General features: G+C 37.8%; 1 protein-coding gene across 1 annotated transcript in view; it reads left to right on the forward strand.

Annotated features, from left to right (window-relative positions):
- Positions 1 to 23351, forward strand: part of LOC150101230 (MAM and LDL-receptor class A domain-containing protein 2-like) — a 1363156-nt gene that overhangs the window by 1100264 nt on the left and 239541 nt on the right. The gene's annotated exons all lie outside the window — the stretch shown is intronic.

Genomic DNA, 23351 nt, shown 5'->3' on the forward strand with positions numbered 1-23351 from the left:
TCACTAGCTCTCTCTTTCTACTTGTTATGTGTCGAAAATTTTCTTTGTGCCAGTCTTATTAGTACACCTTAAGTTACTTAAGGTGTACTTACTAGCAAACCTTAAATAACTTATAATTTTCTATTGTGTCCCTGCTTTGTCAATCATCTCTGGATGCTCTCCACCACCTCAGCCAGCAGAGGTTGGTCCTCTGCTACTAATGGCTCACGCAAAAAGTTCAGAAAGTTTAAGCGTGGTTAGTAGTTGGAAGGGGATCAATCGTTCGATGCTGTTGGCACACTCTCCCTCGATGAGTCTTTGGACTCCTTTGAGGTGTCCCATAATAATAATAATAATAATAATTATCAATCTTTTGCACTGTTCTGTCTTTCAGACCACCATCATCTCTGGGATCCAATGCCTTGCAATTATGTTTGTTGTACATTGCAACTTGCAGACATCTGGAAAGGGGGGATCCCCATAGACTTATAGTAATTTGACCTATGTTTTGAAAGTTTTTTTCACTTGGTTATACGATGTACACACTTTTCATGTGGTATTATCATGGCATTCTATATATATACCTTTAGGGTACACATCAGGAATTTTATATTCACGGGCCATTATTTCGCTTCCGAATATTCAATTAACTTTGCATAAAATCCTAATTGTCATTCCATGAATGGTCGCTGAACCACATCTGTGATATCGCTAAAATCTTCGTGAATTTGTCCCTATTAAAATGATGCTCCATAACCTACATCCTTCTACTGTTTTATTTAAGATGGGCCACATTACTATCAAATGGAAGAATACTTCTGGAAATTACATCTAAATTTAAACAGAGCTACCAAGATGACAAATCATTACCAAGTTGCGAGGTCACCTTTGTATAAAACTGAAACACTAAGAAATTATATTCTTGGTTTTATCCTTTATTCAAGACATCACTTCTGGGTCTCTGACTCCCACTGATGAAACCTGATAAAGATCAAAATCGGTCTAGGTAGTGCCCCTTCTCAATAATGCATAGCATTATACATGTCTCTAAGGATCTGTGCATTGCATTGTGGGATATTAAGGGAATTGATATGAAGTCATTAGCCTCTATATACAAGTAACCCAGTTGTGAAGTGACTTCACGTGCAACCTTTTATTGCTTACACTTGGATATAGGATGAAACCAAGAATATAATTTCATGACATCTTTCATTTATTGATATATGTTTCAGCAAGACAGTCCTCAATGGCCAAGCCAGGATCAGTCCGCTAGCAGGCTTGCCTGTAAAGGTCAATGGTGTTGCAGTAAGATCCCATGGGCCAGCAACAGGGCCCAAGACTGACTGTGGCACCACTACAGCATCCAAACAGCCCCCCTCAAGAGAATGAATAATTTTTCTTATTTAAATTAAGGGATATTACATCCCACATTGTTTCATAGCTGAATAAGAAACTCAAAGAGTTTCATGCCGAATATAGAAACTATATAAAGTTCGGCGAGTCCAAGCATTTCATTCTCGTTTCTAATGGATCCTTATCAAGCCCCAACTATGCTCAGAAACCACAGAAACATTAACAGAAAATCTAAACAAGAAACAAAAAAAAAACCTCGAAGCCCCAACAAATATACTACTTTTCATAATCCTATATTCAACAGTACACATAGAAAAATGCCTCCCTTCTTCATTCAGAAGGGGTTGGAATAATTGGCAGGATCTTCAAAATCTGTAAAGAAATTCCATTTTGGAGACATTGAATTATCAACAATGACTCAATCCAAAAAATTAATTTGTGTAGCATCTAACAGTTACCCCACATAAAACGTTAAACTTTTGTAAGGCATAACATCAAAGTGGAGCCCTCGCTTGGCACTCCCAATGAGGAGATATGCTCTGAACTAAGGGGTTAAGAAGCTAGAGCCATAAGAAGAATCCTCGTATGTAGGCATGAAAGTCTCATTGCCACCAGTACATAATTCTTAGCTTCAACACACCAAACCACCAATATCTGTCAAAGCAGGCTATCTCAGTTGCACAGAAAGATTCTGTATCACAAAATTGCCTGTAAGGGTCAATGGTGTTGCAGTAAGTTTCTTTCCCCATGGTCTAGTCTTTGTATAACCCTTTGTACTGCTTTAAATATCAGAAAGATGGTCATTCGCAAATTGCCTGTAATGGCTCTGCCATCTGTGCCTGATGTGATAGTAATGATAACGAGAATCAAGACTCTAAGAGCAGAACACTGAAATGCTCTAACTGTGAGGATGACCACCCCTCATATTCCCAAGTATGGCAAAGATGAAAATTAGATCCAAAAAATAAAAACAAAGCAATGCATGAGTTATCAGGAAGCGAAGCAAAGGTACCACAACAGTAGCAGCAACAATATGTGCTAAACCCTCTTATGCCAAGATGGTAACTGTAAAGAAAGTGTCAGTAGGGATGTTGACATCAGGGGTGAATATCCAGGGTGTGCTAGGTGTGCAGTGCTCATCCACTGAACAACAATACCACCGATATTATATTTTTGCATTTATTCTAGTTAAATAATAATAATAATAATAATAATTTGAATTATCCTATTTATAAGAAAAGAAGAGATATAAATTCGATAAAGGTGGGTACCTTGATTGAATTGAGATTAGGATTGCAAATCCTCCAACTATCTATTAGTTGAGAATTGTCAAGCCGTGTTTAACTCTGTATATCTCACTTTTCCACTTCTGGGCTGTCTTATTTTGTCTAATGTGGGGTTTTCAATTCAATTCCCGTCTCAAGGTGCTATGATGTGGTAGGCATCATATCAATATGGCTGCAATTCCTGGAAGAATTTACACCTATTCCACTGGATGGAGCATAAATATTTTGTAATTAAAATGAAAAGCCAAACGGCTAGTTTTCTGGCAACTTAATAGAAATTAAGCGGATAAAAATCCTATGTTGTTATATAGCCAGTAAATGAAACTCAAGATCGAGAACTACGATCTATATGAGTTTCAATGCCGAAAAACTATCGGCAAAGGCAATTCGAAGCAAAGGCAACATAGGATTTTTATCCGCTTAGCATAAATATTTATAAACCTTATTACATATCTGCATATAATAAATTTAGTTTAATCCTTTATCCAAGTGTGAGCAAACAAAGTTTGTGCCTGAAAGTATCTTCAGGACTGGGGTAAGGTGGTACAACACCGGGCAACTCGTTGCAAAGGTGGAGCAAGCTAACATCACTCCTATCTCAGTATCTCCCATAATGTAAAACACATCTCCTTGTGGATATGTATAATGTTATGCATTAAGGGAAGGGCTACCCAGACTAGTTTTGACCTTTATTGAGGTCTCTTCAGTGGGAGCCAAGCCCAAGGGGAGATACCAGGCAGAAGCATTAGCAAGGTCATCTCTACCTATAGGAGTTGCCAAACGGTGTGCCACCTTTTAATCAAAGTACTGTGGATTTAGAGAAAGATGTTGAAAGTTTATTTTTAACTTGGTTAGACTATAATAAATTTAGTTTAATCCTTTATCCAAGTGTGAGCAAACAAAGTTTGGCCTGAAAGTATCTTCAGGACTGGGGTAAGGTGGTACAACACCCCGGCAACTCATTGCAAAGGTGGAGCAAGCTAACAGCACTCCTATCTCAGTATCTCCCATAATGTAAAACACATCTCCTTGCGGATATGTATAATGTTATGCATTAAGGGAAGGGCTACTACCCAGACTAGTTTTGACCTCTACTGAGGTCTCTTCAGTGGGAGCCAGGCCCAAGTGGAGATACCAGGCAGAAGCATTAGCAAGGTCATCTCTACCTATAGGATTTTAATAATTTTAATATAAAGGTGGCACACTGTTTGGCAACTCCTATAAGTAGAGATGACCATGATAATGCTTCTGCCTGGTATCTCCACTTGGGCCTGGCTCCCACTGAAGAGATCTCAATAAAGGTCGAAACTTGTCTGGGTAGTGGCCCTTCCCTTAATGCATAACATTATACATATCTGCAAGGAGGTGTGTTTTGCATTATGGGAGATACTGAGATAGGGGTGATGTTAGCTTGCTCCACCTTTGCAACGAGTTTCCCGGTGTTGTACCACCTTACCCCAGTCCTGAAGATACTTTCAGGTGCAAAGTTTGTTTACTCACACTTGGATAAAGGATTAAACTAAATTTATTATAGTCTAACCAAGTGAAAAATAAACTTTCTACATATCCGCAGTACTTCCATTTCCATTCTACAGTCAAGATTCTCATTTCTCTATATCTTAGGATATTACAGAATGACCCAAAGATGGAGGGGTGGCAAGAATAAGAACCCCTACTCCAGCCATATTAAATTTTCCAAAGCTTCAATAAAAAAGAAGTGGATATCATTCTGTTAAAGTTTTTATATCTCTCTATCTATAATAAATTTAGTTTAATCCTTTATCCAAGTGTGAGCAAACACAGTTTGCACCTGAAAGTATCTTCAGGACTGAGGTAAGGTAGTACAACATCAGGGCACTCCTTGCAAAGGTGGAGCAAGCTACCAACACTCCTATCTTAGTATCTCCCATAATGCAAATAAAAAACTTAAATATCTCTCTATCTGCAGAACGTATGTTTCTTGGAGAGACAAAAACCTGATAATATGGCATAGCACAAGTTTCCATATAGCTTCTTGTTTAATTGTCTGTGGAATCCTCATACATTTAATGAGACAATGCTATGATTAGTAAAGCATCACTGGTAAGTCTTTAACTTCTAGATTTTGGATGAACCTGATGAGGTCTTTAATCTGTGAGTGAGCAATTGTGTTACTTGCTTCTTGTATACGGTTTTCCAGTTTTATACAATTGCTTTCCATTATTTCAGTTACATTCCTATTATTCTTGAGTTGGAAACTAGTTATTTTCTTTTCATGTAGATGATAATTGCTCTGAGAAAACTTTGAACCAATAAACTTATTTTTTCTTTAATTGTATCTGTTGCTTTCCTTTTATTAGCATGAGCTAGTTTTTCATAGTCCATAAACTCTTCTGAGCCATTTGGCGATCCGCAACCTTCTCCATCTTTACATTTTTTTTTATTATTTTTTCTTCTTTTAAATTTATTTCCTTTTTTAACATGTTTAAATTTTTCTTTTGTTCATTCTCGATTTTTTTTATTAATTCAAATTTTCTGTTTAATGATCTTGTCTGCATATCAAGTTCTTTCCATTGTCTTACTTGCTTTTCTGTGCCTCTTTGGTTTCTCCTTGTAGAACAGTTTCAGGTGTTTGCATTTCATCTTGTATCTGTTCAGTTGTTATACTAGGTTCATTATTGGTAATTTGCGTGCTTAGTTGGCAGAATGGTTAGTGTATCTGCTCTCTAGCCAAAAGGCTGCAGGTTCGAATCCCGCTGTAGGAATGGATGCTTGTGATTGTCTGCAAAAACACTAGTGGTGATGATGGTCAGTAGATGGCATTGGTGTATATGATGGTAGTTGCGGTTTGCTGTAACTGGTGGATTGAGTGGTGGAGACAGAGAGTTTTAGAGTAGGTGCCCTTCCTCAATGAGTCTTTGGAGACTCCTTGGATATGTCACATAATAGTAATAATAATTTCAGCTAATATTGTTCTATCCATATTCAGCTTTGAAAGTGGCTCCTGCAGTTCTGGAATTTTGGGGCTAATTTCTGGCTGATTTGGTCATGCTTTTTGTGATTTTGCCAAATATAGTTTGTTTAAAAGTGGTGTCTCTACTAGACTCAATTAGAAGATCTGGGAACTCTTCTTTATGCTGCTTTGATATATACACTGTTCTTATTAGCTCTACTGGCACCGCCACTCTTTCAGCAAAAGTTTTAAAGGACAGGTGTAAATGCGGTATTCTGAACTTTCACATTTCCGACAGGGTTTGATACACTGATAAACAGTTTGTCTGATCTCCATGCTGTTGAAACATTTAGCTTTAGGACAGTTACCACCCAAGTTATCATATCAACAACAGCACAAGCACTGCCTCTGTATTCTGAGATAGTTTGCCATAACTTGGGTTTACCAATGTTGACAAAATTTGTTATGGTTGTCTTCATATTCACTGTGAAGGGGGACCTCACCAGAAAACCAGCTTGGATCTTCACCTGATATATGCTTTTATATGTTACTGATTTTACTCCATTTTGAGAATGTCTTTATAGGAATTTCATTACTGTTTTCTATATATATTCCATTGGAAATCTTTCAATTCTTACTGTTTTAACCTGGCTTCCCACCATTACAGGAATTACTAAGCTGCCTTTGAATGTAAAACCTTGTAATAGTTTATCCCTTGTTTCCACATTTTTTTAACTACAATTAAATATCTCTCTGCTGTATGGTATGAAAGAATAAACCAAGATTTATTCTTTCACAAGATATGGGAGTAGAAAGAATAAATCAAGATTTATTCTTTCTAGCCCCAACTATCTCTTTTAAAACCTTAGTTATCTGTCTTGCTTCTTCACATCATAATTTGAATACCCAGAGTTTGCACCTTGGAAGAATTGGTACCATTAGCTCTGTAAGAGGAAAAACTTTTCAGTCACGACTGAAAATAAATAATCCTGTGTATAGAAACAGTTCTACACCACCATTATATGCAACATTTGAGCTACTATAAAATGGTGGCAGCAATACTGCCTGAAGTAATTCCACAGTACAAATATTAACTGCACTACCAGCAATCTTAATATTTACTTTAAAAAAAGAGCCAGCACTAGTGGGAGCAAAAACCACCACTAGCACCAGTAAAATAAAATCAAAGTGAAAAACAAAAGAAAGAAAACCAAAGTACAGCAATCCCCCGATTAGTACGCCTAACGCGTTCTTTAAAACAGGCACATTAATTGAAAACGCACTAATCGAATATAATAACCTATGGGAAAAAGTATAATTCGTTCCTCAAATTTCTTTTTTGACCTTAATTTTTTTATAAAAGAATTAAGGTATGTCTCAGGGCCTAGTTAAAAGAAAACCATGAAGCTGAAAGACAATAAAACATATTCAGAATATAAATTTTATTATTCGACTTCATACCAAAGAATTGAGCTAACGTAATTTGGTGACATTTTGTTCATACAACCGATGGTATGGCCCTATTGCCTCTTCTGCAAATTTTACTGCTTCTCTCTTCATCAGAGTCAGCCTCTAAGCATTGCTGCTTAAAAACTTCGATTATATGAAAAATATTTTCAAATTGTTTCTGTGAAATCTCTTTTGGCTGACTCTCAGTGGTTAAATTTTCTTCATATTCTTCGGGATCTTCCCGCTGTGCATCTATTAGCAGGTTGGAATCACTCAATTCTTTAGAATGAGATTTAATTAACTCTTGTACATTATCATTGAAGGGGAGAAAGAAACGAAGGACATACAAATTGGTTGCCAACATGCAAAATCATGTGCTTTATAGATCAAATTTCCCAACTGTTATACAAGCAAAATAGTTATTATTATTATTATTATTATTATTATTATTATTATTATTATTATTATTTTCGGGCTACTCCAGGGAGGCCTTAGACTCATCGAGGGGAGGCCCTAAACATCATGTCCACACAACTATATGACATCCTCACAGTATCTATGATACCTTGCCTTGAACTCGCTCACTATCATAGCACCCACAACAGACTCTGGCAGCTTATTCCACTCATTTACCACTCTAAAAGTAAAGAACCCAGCTCTAATACCACTGCTAACCACACTCTTGCCCAGCTTCCATAGGTGTCCCCTAGTTCTCCCACCACCAGTCCTGATCTCAAAAATATCCTCTGAATTAATCTTATAGAATACTTTTAGCAATTTGAATGTCTCAATCATATCTCCCCTTTTCCGCCTGTCAACCAGTTTCTTCAACCCACAAATCTTCAACCTGTTCTCATATGGTTCATTCCATAGACCTGCTATCATCTTAGTCACTTGCCTCTGGATCCTCTCCACCTCCTCCCCATCAAGAAGGAACCGAGGTGACCAAATCTGGGCACAGTAGTCAAGATGAGGTCTTATTAAGGCTCGGTACAGAGGTACAATAACTTGCTTGTCTCTGCTCGTTAAGGTATTTTTCAACAACCAAGTGAGTTGATGAGCTGATTTAGCTACTTTCGCAATGTGCCCCCTAAACTTCATCTGCCTATCCACCAACACTCCCAAGTCCATGGCCTCATCAATCTCTTGGACTACAGTTCCACCCATGTGGTATACTGCTGCCAATCTTTTCACCCCAAAATGCATAACCTTACATTTTGTCACATTAAATTGACATCCATTCTCCTTAGCCCAGAACTCCAATCTATCTAAGTCATCCTGTAATTCTTTGACATCTTCTGCATTCACTATCGCCCTCTCCAGCCTTGCATCATCAGCGAACAAATGAACTTTTCCACTTAGATCTTTCCCTATATCGTTAATGAACAGATTAAACAGCAGTGGTCCAAGAACAGAACCCTGCGGCACACCACTAGTCACAGGCCATCTTTTGGACTCTACTCCTGAATAAACTACTCTTTGATATCTCTCCATCAACCACCCACCTATCCATCTCACCAACCCTATATCCATTCCCATATGTTGTAGTTTACGGATTAGAATTTCATGTGGTATCCTGTCAAACGCCTTTGCCGGGTCCAGCAGTATCACTGTAAACCATTTCCCTTATCCAGTTCAGCCGTCACCTTGTTATAAAACTTGAACAAGTTACTCAGGCGTGATCTACCCTTTACAAAGCCATGCTGTCCCCTGTACAGTATCTCATTTTCATCAATCTATTCCTGTATTTTTCCCTTGACTACTTTCTCCAAGACTTTGACAACGACTCCTGATATGCTGATCGGTCGGTAATTTGCCACCATAGTCTTGGATCCTCCTTTATGCAGTGAAACTATTTTCCCCTCTTTCCATGCCTTCGGGACTAAACCAGGACCCGAGACTCAGATTAAACAACATGGCCAAGGGCACTGATAATTCCTTAGCCACTTCACACAAGACCCGTGCCGGTATACCATCCAATCCCACAGATGTATTCACATTAAGGTTCTGTAATAGACTATTCACCTCCACTTCATTCATCACAATTCCCGTATAAACTAATGGCTCCTTCATTTTTTCAATGTCTCCGCCTGGATGATATACTTTTGCAAAGTGCGTGCTCAATAACTCCACTATATCATCTGGTTCAGTGACTACTTTAGTTACTACTTTAAAAACTACAATGATCATAAAAGAGAAGTTAATTTTCCAACATGTAATAATAAACAACTCATCCCAGAAGACGGATTGATTACCCTATTATCTGAATGGATATTCTCCTTTTTGTGACATGTGCAGAAGTGTCGAAGGGTCTCGAATTTGTGGGTGTACTATAGCAGATGACATAAATTTTGTCATCTGCTGTTTGCCATTAAAAATAACTTTGTAAAATGTTTTAAATCGGTAACTAAATTATTTCATTCTGGTGAGTGATATTTTAAAATAGTTAGCCATAAAAATGTATAGATAGAAAATTTTTTAAATCACTAACATTTATTTTTAAGATGTATCTAATCTAATTTGGATATCGAATTTGGATATCGAACTAATCGAATTTGGATATCGAAAAAAAAATGACACAAATCAAAACGCAAAACAAAACACGTAACAAAATGCACTAACCGGGGGGCGCATTAATCGAGGGATTACTGTACTTATCTTGCCATAATCCAAGATGGCATCAGTAAAAGCCAGACCCATAAGTGATACCACACAGAACATTACTGTTTCATAGGGAAAAGCAAAATGCTTTTTATACTCCTTGTTGTCTGATATCTAGGATACAATAAAGGGAAAAAATTCATGAGCTTTTAGCTCGCACTGAGAGTGTATGCGGGTTATGTATCTTCACTTGAAATTAAAATGGCTTTAGGTCTTTTGTGCTTGTAGAGATCTTTTTCATTGTAGTTTGCAGCTCGTTGTACAAGTTCATTAAGGTGTGTAGCCATTTTCAAGAAGAACTTTGCTGCTAGAGAGTGTAAGAATGAGTAGACATATGGGTATGAGTAGACATATGTGTCCTGATGAATCATGGAGCATTTAGTATCATTCGTAACACTCATTGAAATTTAAGAATATTAACATTCGAGGTATGGCTCCAAGCTGGAGAAGCATATGTAATTATAGGACGAATATCATCATCTGGTAGAGTAGCAGTTTGTTTCTTGTGTTTAATTTGCTGTGTCTGTTAATCAAGGGGTTCATTCACTCATTCATTTCGTATGGTGATTCAATAGCTGTGAGCCCCTTTTACAGGGAGGTACAGCACCACTTCGTTCCCCCCCCCCCATTTTTTATCTGGGCTCGGAACCAGCATAGCTGACAATTCAGACTTATGGCTGGAGGGATTGTCTTAAGTATTCCTGACTGTATCTGTGTGTGTTCACTGGGCTAATTTGCCTGCTTGTTGGAAGAAAAACCTCGGATAAAATGGGGGAAGAACCCTGCTGTCCATGCCCAAGACCAGCTAACTTGACTGTGGCTGAGGAAGTTCTTTAATCTCATCACGTTGTCGATGGGAATCGAACCTAGGACACTCCTTCCCCAGGCATATGGTTGCAAAGCAACCGCATAACTAGGATAACCGCACGGACAATCAAGTGGTAAAGTTGGGAGATGGCTTTAGATACCTTTGCACATATGTTCCTAATATGGTTGTTCCAGCTTAATCTTTTGTCCAGTAGTATTCTGAGATATTTGGCTTCTATTTGTCATTGAATTTTGGTATTAAACAGAAAGATGTCCCCTTTGGGAGATGCTAATCTTTTATTGAAGACTATAGCTATACTTGTATGAGGGTTAACTTGCAATCTCCAGTCAGAGAACCATTGTTATAGTTTTAGAATGTTTTCTTGAAGTTTTTTGGTTACAAGATGTGGATGAAGTGATCTAGCTAATACAGCCGTGTCATCTGCATAAAGGGCCATAATGGATGACATGGGGTTATGCAGGATATCTGCCATATAGATTGAGAATAGAATCGGAGCCAGCAAGGATCCTTGTGGAACTCCAGCCAAAATACAACATTGGGTTGAGACTGTTCCATTTATTTTGACCTGCATTGTGTGTTGTCTCCAGTGGTATCCTGGGGTGATGTATTCAATCAATCTGTAAATTTGTTCAGTAGTGTTATGATATCGATGAAAGCCAAATTGTTCTTGGTGGATGATTTTTAGATTGTCCACTGAAACTTGGAGTAATTTTTTCAGCAATTTTTCCTAGATTTGAAAGCAAGCTAATGGAACGATAATTTTGAGGTAGATGTGGGTCTTTGCCCATTTTATGTACTGGGACTATATCAGCAGTTTTCCAAGAGAGAGGAAAATATTATAGTCTGAAGATTGCATTTATTATGTTAGTAAGATGTACTATAGCTTTACTGGGTAATAATTGAATAACTTTGTTTGTGATGCCATCAGGACCTGGAGCTTTTTTATTCTTGAGGTACTTTATGATGTCAGTTATTTCTGCTGGTGAAGTAGGTGTGATCAGGCTGGAATTATTGTCAGATTGTTTTAGTGTGCATCTGACATGGTGATGAATTCTGTATGTATGGTTGATGTTTTAGTTTTCATATGCTGATTTACACTGCTTTTCTAAATTCCTTGCTATGGCTTCTGCTTTTTCAGCATCTGTGTGTGCAAGGCCCTGATCTGATTGGAGAGGGGGGAAAGATTTTTTCTTGTTTCTGAGATTTTTTTAAGAGTTTCCAGATGGAGTGATCAGTATGTATTATAGATGTTAACTTCTTTTCCCATTGTTGAGAGCATCTCTGACTGAGCTATTCAGTTTATTAAGGTTATTTGTCTTGAGGAGTGTGTGTGTGTTATGATATCTTTTCCTTGCTTTGTTTTTCTCTCTTATTAAATTCATGATATCTTCTGGAATACGATTGGGCTTGAGAGCAGGTGTAGTTTTGGTGACTGCTGCTGGAGCTTTATTTATTTGATTTGTGAGATTTTTATTGCTATGTCAACTTCTTCCTTTGATCTTATTAGGGGGGGGGGGGAACAGTTGTTCTAGTTTTCCTAGATGAAGTAGAATGGGATTATGGTCTGATGATAGTTCATTTAATGTTCTGAGGCTGTACTGATATTTTATATTCTGTAGAATAGCAATATCTAGGATGTTGGCTGTGCCCAGTAGGTCTGTGAAGAGTTGGCTTGGTGAGACCTGTCACAATAGTGTAGTTAAATACTGTGTAATTGAAAAGGATGCAAATGTTCTTATTGGTAGATTTGTTATTCCAGATGGATGTTTGGAATCCATCATCATCCCCCCAGCGATGATGATGGATTCCCTAACACCAAGGATGGCATCAAATCAGAAAACAGCAAAGTTCCGGTGAGTTGTACGCAGCATAGATTTTAAGTTTGCCAGCTGTGTTGGTATGAACTTCAATGCCTGTAATCTCTAGGTGAGTGGCTGGAGGGTTGGTTAATGAATGGTGTTTAATGTAATTTTTGATAAAGGTGGCACTGCCATCACCTCTGTAATCTAGTCTGTCATTTCTGTGGAGCAGGTATCCTTTCAGTTTAGGATTATCAGCAGGTCTTAGATGGCTTTCATTTATTAAAATAATATCTGGATGATATCTCTGTGAGAATTCTTGGAGTTCTAAGATTCTTGCTAGTTAGGCCATTGTCATTCTAAGCTATAATCTGTAGTGAAATCTGGGAGAAATCTCTTTCTTATCATATGCGAGTGCTGTTGGAATAGAATGTGTTTCTTGCAGGAATCTTTTTTTTTTTGTTGTTGAATTTAATGATGAGTTGGATTTACTAAAATATTGGAGCATGTTAGTGAGAGAAGCTGTAATAACTGCAGTCAGATTTGGATGTGATTGTGAATGGTCTCGCTCCTGATGCATTACCTTCATCGGGCAAGCCATATCAGCATAGGTCCTGCCCTGACTGTGGTTATTCACCTCTTAAGAACTTCTGCCTGTGGTTGCAGAGATTCTGCTTTCCTGTGTTGATCTTCATGAGACTGGGGAACCAAAGCCTCTGATACCTGAATGTAAGCAAGATATTTTTTGGATAGTAAATACATCCTCTATAATTGGCTGGGTGAGGACCACTGCATCGGCACATTTAGCTGGGATGGTTTTGGACTTGGTGAAGGTGTTGGTGGGATGGCCTTCACCACATTTTAGACATTTGTAGTCAGCTTTACAGAGCTTTTGTGCATGACCACATTTCTGATATCTCTGGCATTGGTCAGTGAAACTTTTTTCCCTAAAAGTTCAGGTGTGATCTTGAGCCCACAGATTGATGTTAGATCCTAAATATTTTTGAAGGAGTTTTGAATTTCCACAAGGATTAGTGGCTTCTGGCTCTTGTCCACTCTTAACATTCTGCTAACCTTAATTGGTAGTAGGTTGTTGTAGCAGAGATCTGCTGTTATCTCTTCTGTGGTGATGTCTCTGACACCTGGGAGCACCACCTTTAGGTTTTTCTCAGAGCTGAGGGAGAATGTGTGATATTGCATACCCAGTCCATCCATCATTTTGGTTAGTTTATGATAATCTTCTACTGTGGCCGGCTGGATCTTTATGCTATTGTCCACATTTTTAGCCTCTATGTAAGTTATTTGCAGATCTATCAAAGTGAACCTTAGAGTCATCCATTTGTGTTTGTGCTTTTCCCAAAGGACAATCAGGGGTACCTTCTTTTTGAGAGAGGTAGAGGAGTCAGTCATGGGGACGTCTTCCTCCATCTCATCATACCTGTGCGTTTCTGCTGTTTTACACTTCTTGTGCATATGAACCTCTTTATAATCTATGGGTGAGGAAATTACCAACTCTAATTTTCTTCCCCTGTAGTTGTGTCTTCTCCTTCAGTGTCATTTCCTGTCATGGAATACAGGTTCAGAAAACCAGGCCACTCTACTTCGAATTTTTTCAATAACTTTTTCAGCAGTTTTAATACCAGTTTCCTATCTCTGATTCTTAATTAACTTAAGGAAATCACCACATATACTAGAATATAGGGATAGCCATTGGCTTAGAAATTGTTGAGGATGTGATTTAGTTCAGTGGTTAGGGCATTATCATTTGAACAGATTAGTTTAGCCCTGTCGTATAGTGTCTTAATAACTCCATATTATTGTGTGGGGGGGGGATTGTTGGTGAAAGTTATTTGCAGATCTATCATAGTGGACCTTAGAGTCATCCATCTGTGTTTGTGCTTTTCCCGAAGGACAAGTAGGGGTACCTTCTCTTCACCAACAATCCCCCCCCCCACAACAATATGGAGTTATTAAGACACTATACAACAGGGCTAAACTAAACTGTTCAAATGACAATGCCCCAACCGCTGAACTAAATCACATCCTCAACACTATCTCAGCCAATGGCTACCCCACCAAAAAAAATCCAAAAAATATTGAAACCAGTAAACCACAACTCCCCCCCCCCCCCTTCACAACGAGGATTATTTTAAATCCATCACCATTCCCTACATCCGAGGCACCTCGGAAAAAATTACCAAAATCTTAAAAAAACATGACTTGACCTCTTGTTACAGACCATATAGAAAATTGGCATCCCTTATCCACTCCACTAAAGACCAACCACTTCCATTAGACCTACCTGGTGTATACCAGGTCCATTGCAGCTGTAAGCTCTCCTACTTTGGTCAAACAGGCAGGACAGCGAATATCAGAATTTCAGAACACAAGGACTACATCCGTTTTCACCAGTATAGCCACTCTGGTCTTGCAGACCATGCTCTGGATACACGCCTTAGAATACGGTGGAAGAAAGCCACAATAGTACACCATAGCAAGTTCAAATTTGAATGACGTTTCATGGAGTCAGCCTCAGCCCTAAGAAACATGCCAAACCTCAACAGATTTGGTTGCATGGGACTGCCCCAAATTTGGGAGACGTACATCAGGAGACCTTCAGCCCAATGACCAACAATACCTACATAGCCTCCTAGGGGGGCACCATCAGGACTTTTCTGAGAAACAATAGCTTCCTCGCTTCATCCTCATTTACTGTGTGCACGTGTCTTTATTTTAAGTTCCTTTGAAGATGGCAACGTGACGTTGCCATCTTCAAAGGAACTTAAAATAAAGGAAATATTGGAAACATATATTAAAGTTTAATTTAATTTATATTCTAGTGTACATTGTGATTTCCTTAAGTTAATTACTAACCATGTATAACCAACGTATAAGCCTTTCTGTGAGAGTTTCTTATCTAGGGTATCAAAGAAATCGTCGGGATCAATTTCACTTATATTTATTGGCCTACCTGATAATTTACTGTTTTTTCTTAATAAAATAATAATATATGAATAATGTAATAATAATAATAATAATAATAATAGATGCTGAAAGTTTTTCCCCTTCGTTATACTATAAATTAAAGATGCTAGAAGTTATATTCTTGTTTCATCCTTTATCCAAGTGTAATCTAACAAAGTTTGCATGTGAAGTTACTTCACATCTGGGGTACTTCTGTATAGAAGCTAATAACTTCACATCACTTGCCTTAGTATCCCATAATGCAATGCATTGCACATATCCTTACAGACATGTATAATATTATGCATTATGAGAAAGGCATTACCCTGACCAGCTTCAGCCTTTGTTGAGGTCTCATCAGTGGTAAAGGCAACTGATGTGAAATCATTGGTCTTTATATACAAGTAGTTCAGTTCTGAAGTGAATTTATTATTATTATTATTATTATTATTATTACTACCCCAAAACCTCATGTTGTCAAAGACTCATCTGGGAGGTCCTTTTATCACACACACACACAGCTCATCATATCGTGTCTTGAACACACTCAAACTCCTTGCAGACACCACACTCTCAGGCAAGGCATTCCAATCATTTACAGCTCTTCACAAAAAAAATCTGCCTCTCACACACTCTTTATACAGTTTCCAGGGATGACTATTATTTATGTTTCATGTACAATATTTTATGTATAAACTTTATTTGCTTATACTTGGATAAAAGATGAAACTTAGAATATAACTTCTTGGCATCTTTAATTTATAATAAACTTTGAAATAGATATTGAATTATTATTACTATCAATATTACTAAATTATATATTGTAAAATATGTGTATTAAATACATAATATATATATAAAAAAGTATTGAAATATAAATACAAATGATAAAATGCAGAAAGAAAAAGGGTGTACAGGATACTACATGAAAAAAAATAGTACTACATGAAAAATTTACATCATTACTAACTTCCTATCTACAATTTTCCTCCAAATCAGTCTGTTACTTGTCAAGACTATAACATTATCAGATCTTATATTTCTATCATCTAAGGCACTTTGTACCATATCAATCCACCTATGTCTTGGGCTTCCTCTGGGTCATTTTCCTGCCAACCAGGCAGAGAACACTTGTTTTGCTAATCTTTCCTCACCCATTCTGTTTAAGTGACCATACCACCTGAGATTAGCTCTGCTAATGCACTCCTGGATGCAGACAATGTCAAGTTCTTTCCTAATATCCTCGTTTTTAATATGATATTGCCATTGATGCCATCTTTTCACATCTCTAATCTTTCTCAGGACTCTCATATCTGCGATCTCTAGTTTTTTGGTCAAGTGTTTTACTTCTGACCCAGCTCTCAGATCCATAAGTTAAAACTGGTTTGGACACCGTCTTGTATATAGCTAATTTAGTGTTCTGACTAATTTCTCTCTTATTCCATATGAATTTATTCAATTGACTGCCCACCATACCAGCTTTGTTGATTCTGTTGTCTATTTCGATATTTAATTTACCATCTTTAGCAAAAATCGTGCCTAAGTAGCTAAAATGTTTTACTTGTTCCACAGGTTCCCTGTTCACAACGCAGTTGACATTTTCAACAATTCTACCTATTTTCATTGTCTTTGTCTTTTTAATGCTGACCTTCATACCATATCTATTACAACAGTTATTCAATTTAGTCAGGGAATCTTGCAAACTTGCAGCAGATTTATTATTATTATTATTGTTCCGGGCAACTCCAAGGAGTCGACAGACACATCAAGGGAGGCCCTAACATCATGTCAAGAACAACTATTCGACATTGACACAGTATCTATCATACCTTGCCTTGAACTTATTCACGGTCATAGCACCACAACAGACTCTGGAAGCTTATTCCACTCATTCACTACTCTCCAAGTAAAAAACCTAACTCTAACTCCCTTGTCAACCACACTCTTGCCCAGCTTCCATGCATGCTGCTTGTCCTCCCACCACCAGTCATATTTTATAAAATATCTTCTTGATCAATCTTATAGAAACCCTTCAGTAATTTGAATGTCTCAATCATATCACCCCCTCCTTTGCCTATTGTCCAATCTCTGCAACCCACAAATCTTCAACCTATTCTCATAAGGTTCATTCCACAGACCTTCCATCATCTTGGTCACTTGTCTCTGGATCCTCTCCTCTTCCTCCCCATCACAAAGAAATCCTGGTACCCATAACTGGGCACAGTAGTCCAGATGGGGTCTTATCAAGGCTCGATACAGAGGAATAACAACTTGTTTGTCTCTGCATGTTAAAGTATTTTTCAGAAACCAAGTGATTTGATGAGCTGATTTAGTCACTTTTGCAATGTGCCCCCCTAAACTTGAATTCCCTATCCACCAACACTCCTAAATCCCTGGCCTCATCAATCTCCTGGAGTACGGTTCCACCAATGCAATATACTGCTGCTATTCTTTTCACCCCAAAGTGCATAACCTTACACTTTGCCACATTAAATTGACATCCATTTTTCCTAGCACAGTCCTCCAAACTATCCAAATCATCTTGTGAAATTTTGACATCCTGTGCACTAACAATTGCTCTACCCAACTTTGCATCATCAGCAAACAAGTGAACACTTACTCTCAAATCCTTTCCTATATCATTGATGAACAAATTGAAAAGCAGTCGTCCAAGAACAGAGCCCTGCGGCACACCACTAGTCACAAGCCGTCTTTTAGACTCCACTCCTGAATAAACCATTTTCTGGTATCTCTCCCTCAACCACCCTCCCATCCATCTCACCAACCCTATATCTATACCCATCTGCTCCAGTTTACTGATTAGGGTTCCATGTGGTATCCTGTCAAAGGCCTTGGCAAGGTCCAGTAGTATCACTATAAACCCATTACCCCTATCCAGTTCAGCCGTCACTGTGTTATAAAATGTGAGCAAGTTACTGAGGCATGATCTACCACATGTTGTCTCCCACACAATATCCCATTTTCATCTATCCAATCCCGTATTCTTTTCTTGACTAATTTCTCTAAGACCTTGACAATGATTCCTGATATGCTAATCAGTCGGTAATTTACAACAGCAGTCTTGGAACACCCTTTATGCAGTGGAACTATTTTCCCCTCTTTCCACTCCCCCTCGGGACTCAAATTAAACAAAATGGTCAAGGGTACTGACAGTTCTTTAGCTGCTTCTCGTACAACACGAGCTGGTATACCATCCAATCCCATGGATGTATTGACATTGAGATTATGTAATAGACTACTCACCTCCACTTCATTCACCATATTTCCGTATAATCTACTGGTTTATTCGTTTCTGCAATGTCACCACCTGGATGATATATATACTTGCAAAGTGCTCACTCACTAACTCAACTATATCAACTGATTCAGTTACCTCCCTACCATTGGCATTCTTTAAAATCAATCTGCCATGTACATTTTTCCTTTTACTTGCTACATATCTAAAAAACTGTTTAGGATTCTCTTTAGCCTGCATGGCCAATGTTCTTTCGTAATCCTTTTTTACTTTTCTAACCACGCTCGTTACCCTTCTGGCCTGCACTTTATACCGTTCATGTGCCTGCCAGTCACCTTTCTCCTTAAATTCCCTCCATAGTTGTTTCTTTTTTTGCAGCTCAAGCTTAATGGTGTTATTCTTCCATTTAACCCCTACTTAATTTATTATTCGGACTCTAGGTATACAGTCAGCTATTGCTTCATGCAAACACTTCTTAACTGCCTCCCATGCACTATCAACTTCTAGTATTTGCAGTTGTACATGCCATGGCACTGAACCAATCAAACTCCTAAGCTTGTCATACTTTCCAGCCCGATAATTCCACATGTACCCTGTCTTAATTGAAAATTCCACACCTTTAGCCACCTCCCAAGTCAAGACCCTATGATCCTCTCACCAATTGGTGGCAGTGTGGTCATATTTGTTACAGCCAAATCCTCAGATGTAATTACTAGGTCAAGCACTCTCTGACACCTAGTATTTTCCATTACATGCTGTCGCAGATAGTTATCCCTTAATAACTGCATAAAATCAAATTCCTTCCTCCCGTGTGTCCTCTCCTCACTCCAGTCAATGCGACCATAGTTGAAATATCCCATAATAATTATCCTCCTTCCATTCATTTCTTCTATTTGGTTGTGCATACTATCACCACCATCTTTTACATCGCCTGGTCTATAGCAGCACCCAATTGTATATTTAGTTCTGCTAGCCACAATCTCACACCAAATGGCCTCAAATGTGCTCTTTCCTCTATCCTGCAATTCAACTTCTATTCTCCTTGGCTGTAGCTCATCAGCTATCATCAACAATACTCCTCCCCCTATTTTATTCTCCCTGTCATTCCTGAACACACTATACCCATCACATTCAATCCCACTAGCTGTATCATCTACAGTTAGCCATGATTCACTAATACCAATAACCTGTGGTCTGGAAGTGCCAACCATGGCCAAAAACTCTTCCTTCTTGTTCCTAATACATCCTAGCATTAGTGTACATGAATTTAAGACCCCATTAGCCCCAACCCTACCTTGATGCTTTATATTAACTATTCCACTCTGATTTGTTGTCCTTATTCGCTCGGGCATATTATATTCATTCATACATTCAACAGCCTCCATAAGTACTGTATATCTACCCCCCCCCTAATAAATCTAGTTTCCCTGAATTTGCACATCCATTACATTCAGCAACACTTTCTCAAGTCTCCTTACACCGTAACCATTCAAATGCAAGCCATCCATCTTATAAAGATCCTTTCGCACATCGAACTCACTCTACACATCCACAAATTCCACACCACTCATCATACATAACCCACGCATAAAGTCATTCACAATTATGGCCCTCTTTTTAAACATTTCACTGTCATACCGTGGCAAAAGACTAATCATTCTAACTCTCTCACTCTTTTCTTTTGCTACCTCAAACAATTCATTCAGGCCTTCTATCATTTCCATTTTATCTCCTTTCAAATCATTCGTACCTGCCACAACAATCATTTCTTTCACCCTTTCCTTTTGCTCTCTAACAGACTCAGTTACATCCTTTATGGTCGATCCAGGTTGGTACGATTTTGTCAAATCCTCTACTAACACACTTCGTACTAACGAGTCACCATACAGCACTCTATCCTTCATTTTGTTCATGTTCATACGTCTATTTTTCCTGTCATACTTGTCATACTTCCTGTCTATTTATTTAGAAGTATAACATCGTCTGCATAAAGCAAAGAGCTGACATTAACATCTCCAATTCTGATATCATGTTTAACACCACTTTCCTTCATAATGTGATCCATATAGATAATGAATAACAGAGGGGATAATGTACATCCTTGTCTCACACCAGATTTAACATTAAACCATCTTCCTGTACTTCCTTGAATTCTAACTGTTGACTTACAACTCAAATAAAGACAAAGTATTGCTTGATATAATTCCCCATTGACACCATATAACTGTAGCGTATTGAATAGCTTCTCTCTTGGCACCTTGTCATATGCCTTTTCCAAATCGACAAAACTTAAATACAGATCTTTGTTATATTCCCATGCTTTCTCGACTATTTGTCGTAAAGTGAAGATCTGATCCTGATAGCCTCTGTTTGGCCTGAATCCAGCTTGTTCTTCAGCAAGCTTTTCTTCCACAATTCTTCTCAACCATTTCTCAAGTATACTTGCATAGATCTTGCCAGGAACACTCAGTAGGGAAATACCTCTGTAATTCTCACATTCAGTTTTATTTCCCTTTTTATATATGGGTACTATTAGAGCTCTACTCCAATCATCGGGAATTTGTCCCTCTGTCCAGGCTTTCTGAACTATGCAGTGCAGTTACTGTAAGACTTTTATACCACCATACTTCAGCATTTCTGGTCGGATATCATCTACTCCTGCTGCCTTTCCACATTTCAAGCCTTTGATGGCTTTTTCTACTTCAAGTAGGGATATGCATTCCTGACTGCATGCATAGTCAGTGTTTTATACCACTGTGCTATCATCACTGCTTGTTTCTTTTAGCAGTTTTTCAAAGTAATTACTCCATACTTCAAGGATATCTTTTTCTCCTATTTTCATGTCACCTTTATCATCTCTAACTCCTTTTACAGCACTCTTTCCTCCATTTCTAAGCTTCTTCAACAACCTCCAGAATATCTTACCACCTTCATGATATTTATTTTCTATGTTCTTGCCACAGTCTTCCCATGACTTTCGTTTAGCTAGTTTTACACAGTGTTTCACTTTCTTACATTTGTCTCTGTATTCGCTAAGAGCAAAAGCTGACTTATTTGCCATGAACTTTTGATATGCTTTCTTCTTTTCCTTTACTGCCTCTTTAACTTCCTGTGTCCACCAGGGAGTTCTAATTTTTTTATCTTTGCAGACAACCTCACCACATGCCTCTCTGGCAGAATCAATCAATGTTTTCTTCAGAGTTTGCCACTGAATCTCCAAGGTTAGATTCCTGTTCTCAAACTCTTTCATTTTTTCTTCAATAATCTTTGTGTATTTTAGTCTACAGTTCACATTTGAGAGCTGCTCAACTTTTATTCGCTTTAAAACTTTCTTACATGTTATTCTTTTCAATATGAATTTCAATTTTATCTTGCTCAAGACTAAATAGTGATCGCTTTCAATTTCAAATCCTCTGTACACCCTGGTGTCTTGGACCAGTGGGAAAACATCACTATCAACAATAACATAGTCAATGAGACTTTTCATATTCCTTGCCTCTTCTCTCTCTCTCTCCATGTGAATTTGTGCACATTTTTATGTTGGAACATTGTGTTAGTAATAACCAGTCCATGTCCTGAGCAGAAATCCAACAGGTATTTGCCATTATTATTAGCTTTGCTCTTTTCTCCAGATTTTCCCAAAATATTTTTGTGTCTGACAATCATTTCTTACTCTGCCATTTAGATCCCCAACAAGGACCAACTTTTCCTTTTTCATTGTGTCAGTTGCTTTTTCTAAAGCATCAAAATAATTACTCCACTTCTACTTCATTAGAACCTTCTGTGGGACCATAAGCACAAATAAGTCTCATTGTCCAATTTCCCATTCTGATATTTGCCCACATCACTCTACTTCAGACTGCCTACCATTCAAGAAGATTAGCCTCCTATTTTGTGTTGAATACTATGGCTACTCCTTCTTTTCCTTGATTGTCATTACCTGAATATAACATTTTGTATTTATTGCTCAGAAAGATCTCACCAGTTTTTGTCTTTTTTGTTTCAGTCACCCTTATTATGTCGATCTGGTACATATCTAATTCTTCAGCTAGCCCCATTTCTTTGCCATTCAGGCTTCTTATGTTGATATTACCGATCTTTAACTCTGGCAATGTTGAGTTGGAGTGTGCTTTCGGATTTGTTCCAGTAGGTGACTTTTTGCTGTTCGCCCTGGTTCCCTGGCAAAAACAACTGGGGGCCTTGTTTAACCAGGCGATGCCCCAGCTGGCATGAAATTTTGTCATATTGTACCATCATTTTCTATATTGGTTTAAGCCAATAAGAATACAATTTGGTCGGCTAAATCTCAAATTGCTAGCCCATCCTCGTTCGTTCAGTATCCGTGTAAATACCCAACAGGGTGCACCACGAGAAGGTGAGGATTGGACATTAGGTCAGAAGCCCTGGTCGGTTCTCCGCATTCAGTTAAAGACTATGTGGAGGACTCCTCTCAGTTATACAGTTTTCACCGTTAAGCACCCCCATGAATAATGTATATTTAAGTAATATTATTCCATAATTAATATCATTAAAATGAAAAATATCTCTACTAGCATATAAAATGAACCATTGTAAATATTTTTGTGAAAGAAATGTCAAGTAGATTTTTATTATTAATATTTATGCATATTTGTGTAACATTATTTACTCAACATTCTGTACTCAGTATATATCTAGGAACAGAAAATGTGATTCTAATTCTTCAATTTTATGTTTATAAATATTATGTATATGTGATTAGAATAATAACTTTGTCATTGAAAAAAAAAATTATCGAATTCAATCTATTTTTATTTTGCATTTGAACAAAATACAAATCTTTTGTAGAATATGCAAATAATTT

Source organism: Typopeltis vanoorti, chromosome 12 (assembly GCF_054136105.1).
Source record: "Typopeltis vanoorti isolate ZY-2024b chromosome 12, IOZ_Tvanoo_1.0, whole genome shotgun sequence".
In the NCBI taxonomy this organism is placed as follows: domain Eukaryota; kingdom Metazoa; phylum Arthropoda; class Arachnida; order Uropygi; family Thelyphonidae; genus Typopeltis; species Typopeltis vanoorti.